The sequence below is a fragment of the Scomber japonicus genome, chromosome 16 (assembly GCF_027409825.1).
Source record: "Scomber japonicus isolate fScoJap1 chromosome 16, fScoJap1.pri, whole genome shotgun sequence".
NCBI lineage: Eukaryota > Metazoa > Chordata > Actinopteri > Scombriformes > Scombridae > Scomber > Scomber japonicus.
In genome coordinates, this window is record NC_070593.1 from 4,111,607 (window position 1) to 4,125,930 (window position 14,324).

At 40.4% G+C, this 14,324-nt stretch overlaps 1 pseudogene; it reads right to left on the minus strand.

Annotated features, from left to right (window-relative positions):
- Positions 1-2,604: 2,604 nt before the first annotated feature.
- LOC128375649 (protein jagged-2-like) overlaps positions 2,605-14,324 on the minus strand; it is a 93,492-nt pseudogene continuing 81,772 nt past the window's right edge.

Genomic DNA, 14,324 nt, shown 5'->3' on the forward strand with positions numbered 1-14,324 from the left:
AAATTAAATAAAGAGCCGTTTGGACTCTTATTGCTGAGCCGAGCCGAATAATGATCGGACTCATTAAACAGAGCTGGAGTTCCCGTCGTCACTACGCAGGATGACAGCAGTGTGTGTGTGTTTATAATATTTACATACATACATATAAACCAGCATGAAATGAAATGAAGTGGAGGAAACTCTTATAGGAGGATCTATATAGGAGTTTACAGTTTTCGCCGAGAGTTGCTGTTGGACTGATTTAAACATAATTTAGAGCTTTTATAAAAAAAAAACAAAACTAAACTAAAACATTGAATTAATGACGTTTTGCTTTTTGGAGGGGAGCCACACATAATTTTGGACTTGTGGGTGTCGAAGGGGGGCTTTTTTGAAAAACACTATTTGCAGATATTGGAACTAGCAATTGAAATTAATGATTGTGGTGATTTGTAGGGAAGCCCATATGATTTGTGGGTGTAAAAGAGCTTCTTAAAAAAAAAGTTATTTGAACTCTCAGATACTTCACCATTGAAATACATAATTAAAATTAAAACTGTTGCGGTTTAACTAATTCTCCTGGAAGTCTTCATTAAATTGCACATAATATTTCTTGTAGGGAGGGGAAGCTTGTTTTAATTATCACAGCCTGTGTGTCGAATAATAATAATAATAATAATAATAATAATAATTAGGGCTGTCAAACGATTCATTTTTTTAATCGAGATTAATCGCAGAATTTCCATAGTTAATCACGTTTTGAATTGCATGTTTAAAATCCTGTTATTTTACATTTGAAGGCAGTTTTAAGCCCATAATGTAAAGCATTTCTTACCAGAGTGTCTTAACTGGGAATCAATCACGGCTCTGCTGTGACTCCCACACTCCAAAATGGTCCTTTGGTGGAGCTGAGGCTCGCTTGGCTGCACCTGGGTGTTTAGCGTGGAGGTGCTAACTCAAACTCGACGTACTCCGGTGGTAGTTAAACTCCGTTTGACACAGGTTGCATTTTACTTTTGACTTGTCAACTGAACCGTCTGGAAGTTTTTTAAAGTTAAACAAGCCGTTCAAAAGTCCAGTAGCTCTCTTACTTTCCATCAGCGCGGTAGGTTTACTGCAGGAGGCCACTTCAAAGCATAGCGCTACAGCTAGAGGAGCCATCTACGGGTGAGTAGAAGGGACAAAAAGGCTTGCAAAATTAAAATGTGATTAAAAAAATTAACGCGTTATGGATTGCATTAATCTAACGCCGACAGCCCTAATAATAATCTCTCACAATGATTGGCAGGCGTAACAAAAACAGCTCTCCAAACTCTGTATTTGTGTTTCTTTAACAGCTGTAACAAATAATATATAATTATAACACATCAAGACAGACAATCATGAACTTTTTTTTTGTGTGAAACCAACGCTCATGACTCAGTGGGACCCTGGACACAGTCCGAAACATCTGTATAAAACCTGTCATAGTGTCACAATAAGACACTAATAAACGGAATGACATCATAAAAAAAAAAAGAACATCAACCACAAAACAATCTTATTCCTTAATAATAACTATGATACAAAGCATCACTTAAGTTACTAAATTCAAATATACACAGCCATTTTTTTCATATTTACATATATTTACATTGCAAAAAGAAAATAACCTTTTACTGTTACTGTATGAAGAGTTGTTACTAGGACATCTTTCCCTTTTATATGGATTTTTTTTTTAAATTCTGCATAAACTCTACAGGTGAAGAGAAAAAGGAGAAAAAAAAAAAGAGCTGAAGGCACTTTTTTTCCCACCAAAAGCAAAATACTGAAAAAAAAATCATCATCTAGACTCGTTTGCAGGAAGCAGTGACATTTAAAAAAAAAAAAAAAAAGATATACTGTATACGTAAGAACCTTTAAGCTTTAACACAATATGGAAAAGATGTTCATGAATGTAAACACAAAAAAAAAAAGCTCATACAGTAAAAGTTATCATACAGTGGATTCTCTGTGCCAACTTTTAAAAAGGACTTTAACACCTTTTTTCTTTTTTTTAAGGATTTTTCATTAAATTAAAAAACAAAAAAACACAGGATATCAAACAGGACAGTGTAGAAAAAGGCCCGCAGGTTTTTTTTTGGGGGGGGGGGGGGCTAAGGCAAACAGGAACCGAATGCACCCAACAGTAGAAACGACAGCTGCCAGCCAATGATGTTCAGTTAGATCTCAAAAAAAGTCAAAAAAAAGAAAAAAAAGTGAGTTTGTGTTAGTTCTTCTGACGACGCAGTTTGTAAACAGAAAAAAAAAAAATCAGGAGCTCTGCAAAAAAAAAAAAAATTTCTTCTTGATTCCAACGACGATTAAAAAAAATGAAAAATCCAGCGATGATGCAGAAGCTGTGATGTTTAATTTCCATGTTTGTCTTTTTTTTTGTTTTTTTGGTGTGTGGTTTTTTTTTGTTTTTTCTGTATTTTTTTTTTGTTTTTTGGTAAAATAAAATAAAAACCTCCGTTGCTGCTGCAGACAGACGGAAGAAGAAGAAGAAGAAGAAGAAGACGAAGTTAAATAATAAAGTGTGACAAACAAAAAAAATAGAAAAATTAAAGCATCTGTAATCTTCACTTTTGGTGCTTTTTTTAAAAGTCGAAACGTCTGACACATTGAAGACATCGCAGTTTTTTTTTCTGTGGTTCAGGCAGCTCCCTCCTCTTCCTCCTGCTCCTCCTCCTCCTCTCATCCGTTCATACATAATGGTCTTTAATGTCCTCGCTGAGCTTGGCTGCGTTCAGGTTTTTACACCGGTTGTCTTTGGGGCTGTACGCCGTCCGGTGCGGCGCCTTGGCCGGACCGCTGCGTGTCGTGCAGACCACCCCTCCCTTACCCATCATCCCCCTGTCCTGCGCCCCCGCTATTGAGCATTTTTGGGGTGGACACTTCTCCCTCTCCTCGTCGTCCTCCTGCTCCGCCTCCTGCTCCCCTTCCTCCTCGCCCTCGGCCCCGTCGCACGCCCTGTCGGACGGGCCCATCAGTTTCTTGCATTCGTAGTGAATGTATTTGTCTCGGTTGTCTTTGGGGGCGTTGCTCCGCAGCGGCTCCAGCCGGTTGTTGACCGCCGTGTCGTCGGATCGGGTCGCTCTCTCGCGCTCTTTCTTCCTCTTGCGCGTCCACCAAACGCAAACGACGATGCAGAAGATCCAGAGGACACTGAAGACGACGCACAGGACAAGGACGAGGTAACCTGAAGAAGAGGAGGAGACAGAAACACGCTCTTAGATTCAAACACATTCAGAGCCATCAGACTTCCATGAGGCCTGTCAAATTCCTCCTGCAGCAAAGAACACTGTAGACTGAAACCTGAAAAGTGATATTATAATATAGCTAGTAGCTGTTCATATAAAAGGCATTTTATTCTGTATGTTAGCAGGTTACTAGCTTGTTTGCCGTCTTTTCTCCTAGCGTAGCTTAGCACACAGACTGATAGCAGCAGGAAACATTGGATTTTATCGTATTTAGTTCAAACACATTCAGATTTAGACAACTGTAAAATAAAAATACTCAGCTTTCATGCATCACTGAGTCCGACTGCTGCTGGCATGCAAAGCTTTGAAGCTATCGAAATGCATTCAGAGTGAATCTACGCTAACATTGAGGTTGTTGAAAAGCTTTTTGAGGGACTAGGCTAGCAGTTTTTCCCTCCATCCGATGTTTGAGTGAAGCTACACCTTATTTCTGTTAATTATGACAAAATTCCCAAAATACATATGTTTACTGTTAAATTACTCTTTATGTTAGCAGGTTACTTGCTTATTTGCTGTCTTTTCATCTCCTAGCGTAGCTTAGCACACAGACTGGTAGCAGCAGGAAACATTTAGCTAGATAGCAAACTAGTTTTAAACACATTCAGATTTAGACAACTGCTTTCAAAGATATGACTTCATGCATCACTGAGTCCGACTGCTGCTGACGTGCAAGGCTTTGAAGCTATTGAAATGCACTCGGAGTGAATCTAAGCTAACTCTAGCTTTGAGGAACTAGGCTAGCAGTTTTCCCCTCCGTCCAATCTTTGAGTGAAGCTGATTTTACACACGTGCATTTCTGTTAATTATGACAAAATTCCCAAAATATAAAAAAGTGCTTAGCCAGTTCTCTGCATGTTTACCATCTAAGAAAACCCTTTGGACCATGTGCCTCACCATCAGACTGATTCTCCAGCCCCGTCTCCACTTTGACCTCCACTACAGCTAGCATGATGGTGCTGTTCTGCCGCTTGGAGAGCGCGCCGATGATGCCGTTAGCCGCCTTCTGAATCTGCCCGCGGTTGCTGTCCTTCGACGGTCCGTCCTGCTCGAAGGACTGCAGAGATGAAGAGAGAGAGAGAGAAAGAAAGGTTACAGGAAATATATGACAGGAAATAATCTGCTAAGTTATATTTAAAGTCTTTTTCTTCTCCATTACTTAATAGACAAAATCATAGTTATTATACATGTAAATCTTTCCCGGCAGACATTCCTTGTTCATTTCATTTCAGCTTGTAGAAACTTGAAATCTGGCTGATTTATTGAGCTATAATTCATCACGGAAAGTTTTTCATTGGCTTTATTTTTTGGTTAAAGTTACATAATCACACTCTTTTGGTACTGTGTTGGTAGCTGCCAGACTAAAGTGTCCTTTCAGTTTTCATTACAAGGAACCAAACTGCTCAGCCAAAAACTTGACTGGAAAAATAGGTCTATAAAGTGAAGCTGGTTTGTAGTCAGCGGGTGAAAAGATGGAGAGAGAGAGAGAGAGAAAAAAAAGAAAAGAAAGAACACTAGATCAGTACAGTAGAGAAAGAAAATTAGGCCTATTTTTTGCCAAATGGTCAGAGTTTAGCTCGAGGCTACGCAGGACAAAACAAAAAGAGAAGAAACACTCATTCACATTCAGAATAAAAGGGATTCTCATCCAACATCTGGCAGGCTGTTCACCCCCCCCCAAACTAACCCTTCTACCACCCCTGCTGAGACCACAGAGGGTGGAGTTAATTGCCTAATAAGGTGAGAGCAGGGAGGTGAGTTGGTGGAGGGGTGGAGGAGAGTTGGGGGGGGGGGGGGGCAGAGGGGGGATTAGCTGTGTGCTGTGCAGTTCATTAAGACGAGCAATAGAGAAGAAGAGAAGAGGCCAGCTGTTCTCCCTGTTCTGTTCGGCAGGGGACAAACACTCCTTTTTTTTTTTTTTTTTTTTTTTCCAGCAGTTCATTCATTCACACACATTCACACACACACACACACACACCTCTAGCCCCGCCCACCACAATGATTGACAGCATGCATCACGGCCACACAGAGCTGCTGATTCAACCTCAATAGCAAAGAGGGACCAAAGTGAGTTCAATTTGCTTTGAATGCTGGATCTGAATCTTTGTCTTTCTGGGGTTTTTTATGATTATTGTTTAGTTTTTTTTTTTTTTGTATTTATTTGATAGACGACTACAGGTAAACTAGGATGAACAAGAAGAACAGGCGCTGAAACCCCCTCACCCTAAAACTTTGTCACCATTAGAATTAGAGAGACAAGTTTTATTACTTTCTTAAACTGAGGATTCAACAATTTAAAGCCACTTTACTGCTGCAGAGATGTGACTCACTAGATTTGCAAAGATCATGACATTGTGAGATCAAGCGAGGATGCATCTTGTCAGAAGTTACGAGCTTCTGGTCCCAACCGCCGGTTGTTTGGACCAATCAATGCTGCAAATCCAGCTACCTCACAAAGTTAGACAGTGATAGACAAATGGTTCATCCAATCACCTGCAAACTGTTTTATTTTGAAAGTGAAATTTCTGAGATGTTTCTGTCTAATAAACTTAAGTCTTAAGCTAATTTATTCATTCTTGACACAGTTACTTCCATGACTTGAATGTTTCGTTTTAACCCTGGCTTTAAATTTGGCTAACACACATACTATCTGTCTCAAGCTGACCCTAACATTAAGACTTAAATGAAAATAGTTCACATAAGTATCCTAATGGCATTAGCATCTTAAAATATTTGACCATTGTCTTTGCAGCTGGATGAAACACAAACAGCTGGTAGTTTAGTTTTTAGCAATCGTTACTCAAACTGGAGGAAAAAGCACATTTATTAGGGATTATTTTCAGCGGTGGATGAATCCACATTTTGTACTGTAGTGAGTATTTATGGCAGTCGGACAGTTTATGTTGTATTATTTCAGAATAACTCGTATTAATGAAGGAACATGTAAGTCATTGATGTGTTTTTAATAGTTTTTGGACAACAAGTGAAGCTGGACGGCACAGCAACGTGATTAAATATTTATACACTATACTAATTGATTCTATCTGCAACAAGTGTCTCTTGTACTTTTTTTTTTTTTAAAGGACTTTGTATCTGCTGAGAAAACTAACTCGACTCCACAGAGAACCATTAAGCATGTTTGAACATCTCTTCCAAAATATTTGACTAAAATTACTTTAAATCTCTGGATTTGCCTTCGAGCACACTTGATGCAGCGACAACACAACAGAGAAGCTAAAGCAAGGGGGGACAGCTCTTCACCCACACACACACACACACACACACACACACACACACACACACACACACACACACACACACACACACACACGCTGAGAGACATATTGAACCACTTGTTTCTCGCTCAGGTTGGAGGTTCTGCAGCGGATCAGATCAGAGGTTTGCAAACACACCCAGAAACTCTGCAGGAGAGCTAATCGACACGACTCTGGCGGCTGAGAAGTGTCCGAACTCCATTATAAGGATTTCACCCACACTTGGAAACGAGCAACACGAGTCGGCAGCGGAGTGGGAGTGAGTTTTTTTTTTTTTTTTTTATTATTATACCGAGCCCTGTTGTGGGGTTTGGGTGGATGTCAGGCTCGCCGCTCCTTTTCCTGTATCTGTCGCTCAAAACAGACTCGCAAACATCAGAAGAAGAAGAACTAATCCCTTCCATTAAGAGCTTAGAGCACCCGAAGTGACTGATTTCCCCTGAGTCTGGGTGGCCGTGAGAGAATGGAGAAGAAGAAGGAGGGAGGAGTGAGAAAAAGAGGAGAAAGAAAGACAAAAAAAAAAAAGAGAGAGAAAGGGTAACAGAGAAAGAGATAACAGAAGAGAAAGAGAAACAGAGAAGAAAGCAAGGTGTTCCAGCAGAAAAAGCTAAATCTCATCCAGATGTTGTTAAAAGCTTCAAACGCCTCTCCCTCTTTTTTCTTTTCTCTTTCTTGTTTCTTTTTTTAACAAAGACGAACAGAAACAGAAAAATAGAAAGGAAAAAAAAAAAAAGTAGTTCATATTTTACTGGACTCCTCTGGAAATGATTTACGGTGATGGATTAAGTGTGATTTAATAAAGTGGGAGAATAACAGAAGAGAAGTGAGGAGGAGAGGCTAAATATGTAGGTGTGTGTGTTGTTGTGATTAATAATAAATAGTATACACACATTATCCTGCTATTTCTTGTCAAGTATGTTAAAAAAAAGGATTTTATACATAAAAAAAATCACTGATACACGTAATTTAAGACTCATATATATGCTCCTTTTTTAGTTTGGCCTCTAAATAAAATGGTTATAATATAATAGTTTTAATAATTTGGGTTGACTGTTGATTAATTTAAAAAGTCTGATCGCCTCACAGCTCATTTTTGACTTTATTGACGTTACTTTGGTGAGTTCAATGTTATAATAACCAACATAAATTATGGCCAAAGCTATGAAAATAATCCCCAAATTGTAATAAATCTGAATTATTCTTTAACAATGCAACATGGGTCACGTTAAAGTAAAAATCTGCTACTGTTAGCAGCTGTTGGTACTTGTTATCTATTACTAAAGCTGTTAGCTGTTTAATTTATAAGATGACACAGAAACCTCACACCTGATAATCAGAATTAATGGCCAACAAATATTTGCAGCTTTTCGTCTTGTAGTTTTCTATCTATGTGCAGAGTAAACAAAGCTAGATGTTAGCTTAGCGATCTATTAGCTTAGCGCGCTATTAGCTTAGCTCGCTGGCTTTAGCTTCACTTTTAGCGTATGGATATCTAACCTAACTGTAGGGCATATTTCTCAAAAAAACTATTATATTAAACTATTCCTTTAGCTTAACACTTTTCACAAACATCAAATAAATATGCAGAAATAAGAGTTTTTATACAACAATCTGCACAGCTACATCCATCTTTTGCACATTTCCTTCACTATTTTTAATTAAAGTATCTACTGTAGTTAAATAGCTTAATGTAGCTAATGTATTTAAATAGCTATGAATGGAGGTAACATCACTGAAGTTAATTAAGAAATTAGCAATGTAGTACAAAGTCAACAGGTTTCGGTATGTAGCACAACAAGCTAGCAAAGCTTTGTTTACATGCAACCACATTCCCGCATATGCCCGGTGGCGTTTTTCTGTCTACTGCTCTCCTGAGACTGAAAAATATGATGTTATTAGTATTTGGAGACGTTTCCAGACAAACTATCATAGCCGTCGCCTTCGGGGTGGAAAAGGGATATGACGTGGTTTTAATAGTTTTTGGACGCGAACACAGATCCATGACACAGAGGAATCCTTTGAAGTAGGATGAGTTCATTGTTGGTTTGGATCCAAACAATAAGAAAAATACAGGAAATAGTCAACTTTATCCTTTAATCGTCAGAAACGCTTGCCAAGCATTTTTTATTTTTGCTTAACAGAGCTTGTGTTGTTTTGAATGTTGATTTGATTAATACAGAATCAAAAAAGGGGGTTTCTTAACTTCATCCTACGCCCTTTTCTAACATTAAACAGCTTTAATTTTGTGTTGCTGTTATTTCTATTTATTTTATTTCACTGCCTATATATTTTATTTGTTAAGCTAAACTATATTAAACAATTCACAGTTGGCAGCATGTTTGAAATGTTATCGTTTATGCATCAGATTGTGTAATATACCGAGTGTGTGTGTGTGTGTGTGTGTGTGTGTGTGTGTGTGTGTGTTGTGTGTGTGTGTGTGTTTGTGTGTGTGTGTGTGTTTGTGTGTTTGTGTGTTTGTGTGTGTGTGTTTGTGTGTAATATTCACCATTGCAACCTCAACAGCATCGTTGTTGGTGTAGGACAGCTCACAGAGGATGAGCAGCCCTCGCTCTTCGGCCAGCGTCTGAGTCACAGGGAGGTACCTCAGCTCGGAGCAGATGTTCTCCACTGTGGTGCCCTGTAACACACACACACACACACACACACGAATAGACACACACACACAGATAAGACAGATTAGTATCTGCACTGCTGGCGAGGAACAATCAGGTTCTAATTCCCTTTAAGTCTGTTTCACATGCAGCCAATCAGATTGTGTTGCCCAGTGGGGGGGGTCGGAGGTGGGGTTTTTTTTTGGGGGGGGGGGGGGTCAATGGGACAGTGGCTCACATCTCCAGATCAGTATCTTGTCAGAGGAACAGATTAATTTCCATTCATAAAACTGTATTGAAAGGCTGCAGCAGGGGGCCAGTTAAGGTTTCATGATACAGTAGTAAAACAAGTAAAAAGCCATCTGGACTAACGAGAGGAACAAAAAGTTGATTAGACTAAAGATTAAGACTCTTTTTTTTTTTTAGGGTTCAGGAGCAGGAATGTGGTCAGTAAAGACATGTATGGACTTTAACTCTTGCTGTAGTAAAGGTTACAGCATCTGTTAGCCTTTACAAAGTTTTTTTTTTTAGCATCAACCCTCCTTTTGTCCTCGAGTCAAGGAAGGAAGGAAGGAAGGAAGGGAGGAAAGATGGAAGGATGGAAGGAAAGGAGGAAGGAAGGATGGAAGGAAAGGAGGAAGGAAGGATGGAAGGGAGGAAGAAAGCAAGAAGGAAGGCAGGATGAAAGGGAGGAAGAAGGAAGGAAATAAGGGAGGAAAGGAGGAAGGAAGGATGGAAGGAAGGAAGAAGGAAGGGAGGAAGAAAGAGGGAAGGAAGGGAGGAAGGAAAGGAAGGAAGGACAGGGGAAAGAAGGATGGAAAGATGGAAAGGAGGACGAAGGAAGGAAAGAAGGAAGGAAGGATGGAAGAGAGGGAGGAAGAAGGAAGGAAAGAAGGAAGGAAGGATGGAAGGAATGGAGGAAGGAAAGGAAGGAAGGACAGAGGAAAGAAACATGGAAGGGAGGAAGAAGGAAGGAAAGAAGGAAGGAAGGGATGGAAGAAAGCGAGAAGGAAGGAAGGATGGAAGGAAGGGAGGAAGGAAGGGAAGAAGGAAAGGAAGGAAGGACAGAGGAAAGAAGGATGGAAGGACGGTAGCAGGGAGGAAGGACGGATTTTTCTTCCCTCCGTGTTTCACTTTCACTGTCAGGAAGCTACACGATGCATAGCAGGGTGAGATGAATTTGGGGAGGGGGGGAAGGAGGAGGGTGGAGGAGGGTGGAGGGGGAGTTGGGGGGGGGGTGCATGTAAACCAAACTGTCAGTCATAAAAATAAATAAAAAAAATGGTCCGTCATCTGAGAACCATGTGTGCTTTTGTGGTTTCGGATTCATGCGACGGCGATTCAGAAATCATCATCTTCCCACCCTGCATTGTTAACATTTGATAATTAAGGGGGATTATCAAATGCTAACAACGCACGGTGGGTGGAAAATGCCTTCAAATGTTTTGTTATGACATGTCACATCAACGTGGATAAAAAGATGGCTTAATGATCGCAGTGAATGTGTCTCTTCAGCTTTGTTTCAAACTTCTCTCTCTCTCTCTCCCAATGTCTTTCCCTATGTCTCTCTCCCCCTATGTCTTTCCCTATGTCTCTTTCTCCCTATGTCTCTCTCTCTCCCTATGTCTCTCTCGCTCTCTCTCCCTATGTCTCTCTCGCTCTCTCTCCCTATGTCTTTCCCTATGTCTCTCTCTCTATGTCTCTCTCTCTCTCTCTCTCTCTCTCTCACTATCTCTCTCTCTCCCTATGTCTCTCTATGGCTCTCTCTCTCTCTCCCCCTGTCTCTCTCTCTCTCTCTCCCTATGGCTCTCTCTCTCTCTCTCTCTCTCTCCCTATGTCTCTCTCTCTCCCTCCCTATGTCTTTCCCTATGTCTCTCTCTCCCTATGTCTCTCTATGGCTCTCTCTCTCTCTCTCTCTCTCTCCCTCTCTCTCCCTATGTCTCTCTCTCTCTCTCCCTCCCTATGTCTTTTCTTATGTCTCTCTCTCCCTATGTCTTTCCCTATGTCTCTCTCTCTCCCTATGTCTCTCTCTCTCTCCCTATGTCTTTCCCTATGTCTCTCTCTCTCCCTATGTCTCTCTCTCTCTCCCCATGTCTCTCTATGGCTCTCTCTCTCTCTCTCTCTCCCTATGTCTCTCTCTCTCTCTCTATCTCTCCTTATGTCTTTCCCTATGTCTCTCTCTCTCTCCCTGTCTCTCTCTGGCTCTCTCTCTCTCCCTATGTCTCGCTCTCCCTCCCTATGTCTTTCCCTCTCTCTCTCTCTCTCTCTCTCTCTCTCTCTCTCTCTCTCTCTCTCTCTCTCTCTCTCTCTCTCTCTCTCTCTCTCTCTCTCTCTCTCTCTCTCTCTCTCACCATGTCTCTCTCTCACCATGTCTCTCTCTCACCATGTCTCTCTCTCTCTCTCACCATGTCTCTCTCTCTCTCTCACCATGTCTCTCTCTCTCTCTCACCATGTCTCTCTCTCACCATGTCTCTCTCTCTCTCTCACCATGTCTCTCTATGGCTCTCTCTTCATCCCCCTGAAAGCTCACAAAATTCAAGTCGCTGCCATCCGATGAAGGCCGATACCACATCTGTCATTTAATTTGCAACAGCGCTGCAGCCGCCTGCTTTCTCTCTCTCTCTCTCTCTCCGCTAAAAGTCTCGGTTTGAGGGAGAAACACTGAAACCAGAGAGCTTCATGTCTTTGGTGTCATATTTAGTTATATCGTTTGACTTTGGCAGTGAGGAAGCCATATTTGTTTTTCATTGTTTCAGATGGATTTTATGGTTTTAAATTTCCCTTTTTTACTGAAAGAGAGCAAATATTTGTAATAATTAAAGTGGTTTAATCACTTTCCTATGAATATATTTCAAGTTGAAGTTTTTTTAAGCTTGGTAAAGTGTAGTTAATCCACTTCTTTAATCTAAAAGGCCATTATTAATCAATCTATTGGTTATTTTTTTATTAAACTAATCAATTATTATGATTAGAAAATAGCAGCTAATTGTGAAAAATGGCTATCAGGAGTTCAATATTGTGTCTTCAAAAGGGAAAACCAAAATATATGAAATTTACAGTGATGTTATTTTGAAAAAAATTTCAAAATAAGAGTTTAAAAAATGTGGATTAATTTTCTTTTTATAGATAAATCAATTAATTAACTAACAATGTCTGCAGTAAACACCATAATATATATATAAATAGCAACTAGTTATGAAAAATGTCTATCAGGAGTTCGATATTATGTCTTCAAAAGAGAAAACCAAAAGATTTTATGTTTTATTTTGAAAAGTTTTGCTTGATGAATGTTTTAAATGCAAAATAAGAGTTTAAAAAAATGTAGATTAATTGTCTTTTTATAGATTAATCAATTAATTAACACCATAAATAAGGACTTTATATTATAACTTTACATGTATATAGAGAGCAGGTCCTTTACCTCTGGCACTTTGTCCTTTTTGAAGATGAGCGTGATGCGAGCGCAGCTGTTGTCAAGGTAATCGCTGTTTGGCTCGCACTTGGTGTGCAGGGGCGTCGGAGGGTCCGGCGTCGAACACACGCCCCACTGGTGGCAGGGAGGCGAGAAGCAGGTTAGGAACTGATGCTCCACACACTCGTGACCGCCGGGGCACGACGGAGCTTTGGTGTCTGCAGGAGGAAGAGCTTTCGGGAGGAGGCAGGGCCGCCGACCGCACCTCACCTAGTAGAAGAAGAAGAAGGAGAAGAAGACGGCTGCAGTGAGTCAGCGCTCTCTTTTTACTGTCAGGTTAAAGATGAAGAGCAGGCGAGTAACGAGCAGACAGGCTGCGAGGCTGCGAGGCTGACCTTTGAGCAGTGGACGTATCCGTTGACACACTGACAGGCGTTACACTCTTCCTCCCAGCGGCTGCCGTGAGGAAACTGAAGGCCGGTGTGACGGCACGACTTCCCGAGTCCGATGACTGGAGAGAAGAGAAGAGGTGAGAAGCTGTTAAATCTATCTATCTATCTATCTATCTATCTATCTACCTACCTACCTACCTATCTATCTACCTATCTATCTATCTATCTATCTATCTATCTATCTATCTATCTATCTATCTATCTATCTATCTATCTATCTATCTATCTATCCATCTATCCATCCATCCATCCATCCATCCATCCATCCATCCACCTATCTACCTATCTATCTATCTGTCCATCTACACTTCCAATGTGAAAAAGATGATCTCACAACTTCAAATAAAGGATCTAAATCCAAATGTTGACAGTCCACAGTGATCCAGTCTTGTACTCACACTCCTGACAGCGAGGTCCAGCGTGTCCAGGAGGACACACACAGCGGTAGCCGTTGATTTCGTCCATGCAGGTCGAACCTTCTGCACACGGAGACGACTGACACTCATCTATATCTGAGAAGAAAATCACATATAGATACGATTTTAAAAAATATATACATAATAGGAACAGGAAACCTTATTTTTAACAGTTATGAGGCCCAATTTACTCACAGGATAAGGCTGATTTAGGTAATTTAATAGATTTAACCCAGGGGTGTCAAACATGCGGCCCGTGGGACAGAACTGGCTCGCCAGGGGGTCCAATCCGGCCCACTTCCCTTCCTGTCTTGTTTCCTTATTTCCTGTCTTTTTTTCCCTTCCTTCCTTCCTTCCTTCTTTCCATCTTTTCTTACTTCCTTCCATCTTTCGTTCCTGTCTTCTTATCCTTCTTTTCTTCCATCTGTCCTTCCTTCCTTCTTGACTTATCTTCCTTCCTGTCTTTTTTCCTTAATTCCTGTCTTTTTTCCTTATTTTCTTCCACCTGTCCTTCCTTCTTTTCTTTTCTTCTCTTTTCTTTTTTCCCTTTCTTCCAGCTTTTCTTCCTGTCTTCTTTTCCTTCCTTCCTTCCTTCTTTCCTTCCTTCTTTTTAATGATCCGGCCCTCATCAGATCAAATTGGGCTGTATGTGGCCCTTGAACGAAAATGAGTTTGACACCTCTGATTTAACCCATTAAGATATATCAAAGTTTAGTAGAAGCTTGGAAAATGGATATAACTTCCTGCTTTGTATCTAAAACCTAAATATTAAATAAAATGAGGCATCTGGAGCAGCTGCAGTACCATTTCAGCCATGTATGAATCAGTTTTTTTTTCCATTTTAACCTCTACATTTGCATCTGTCTCTCTCATTGAAGCTTAACTCAAGAACCCCCCCCC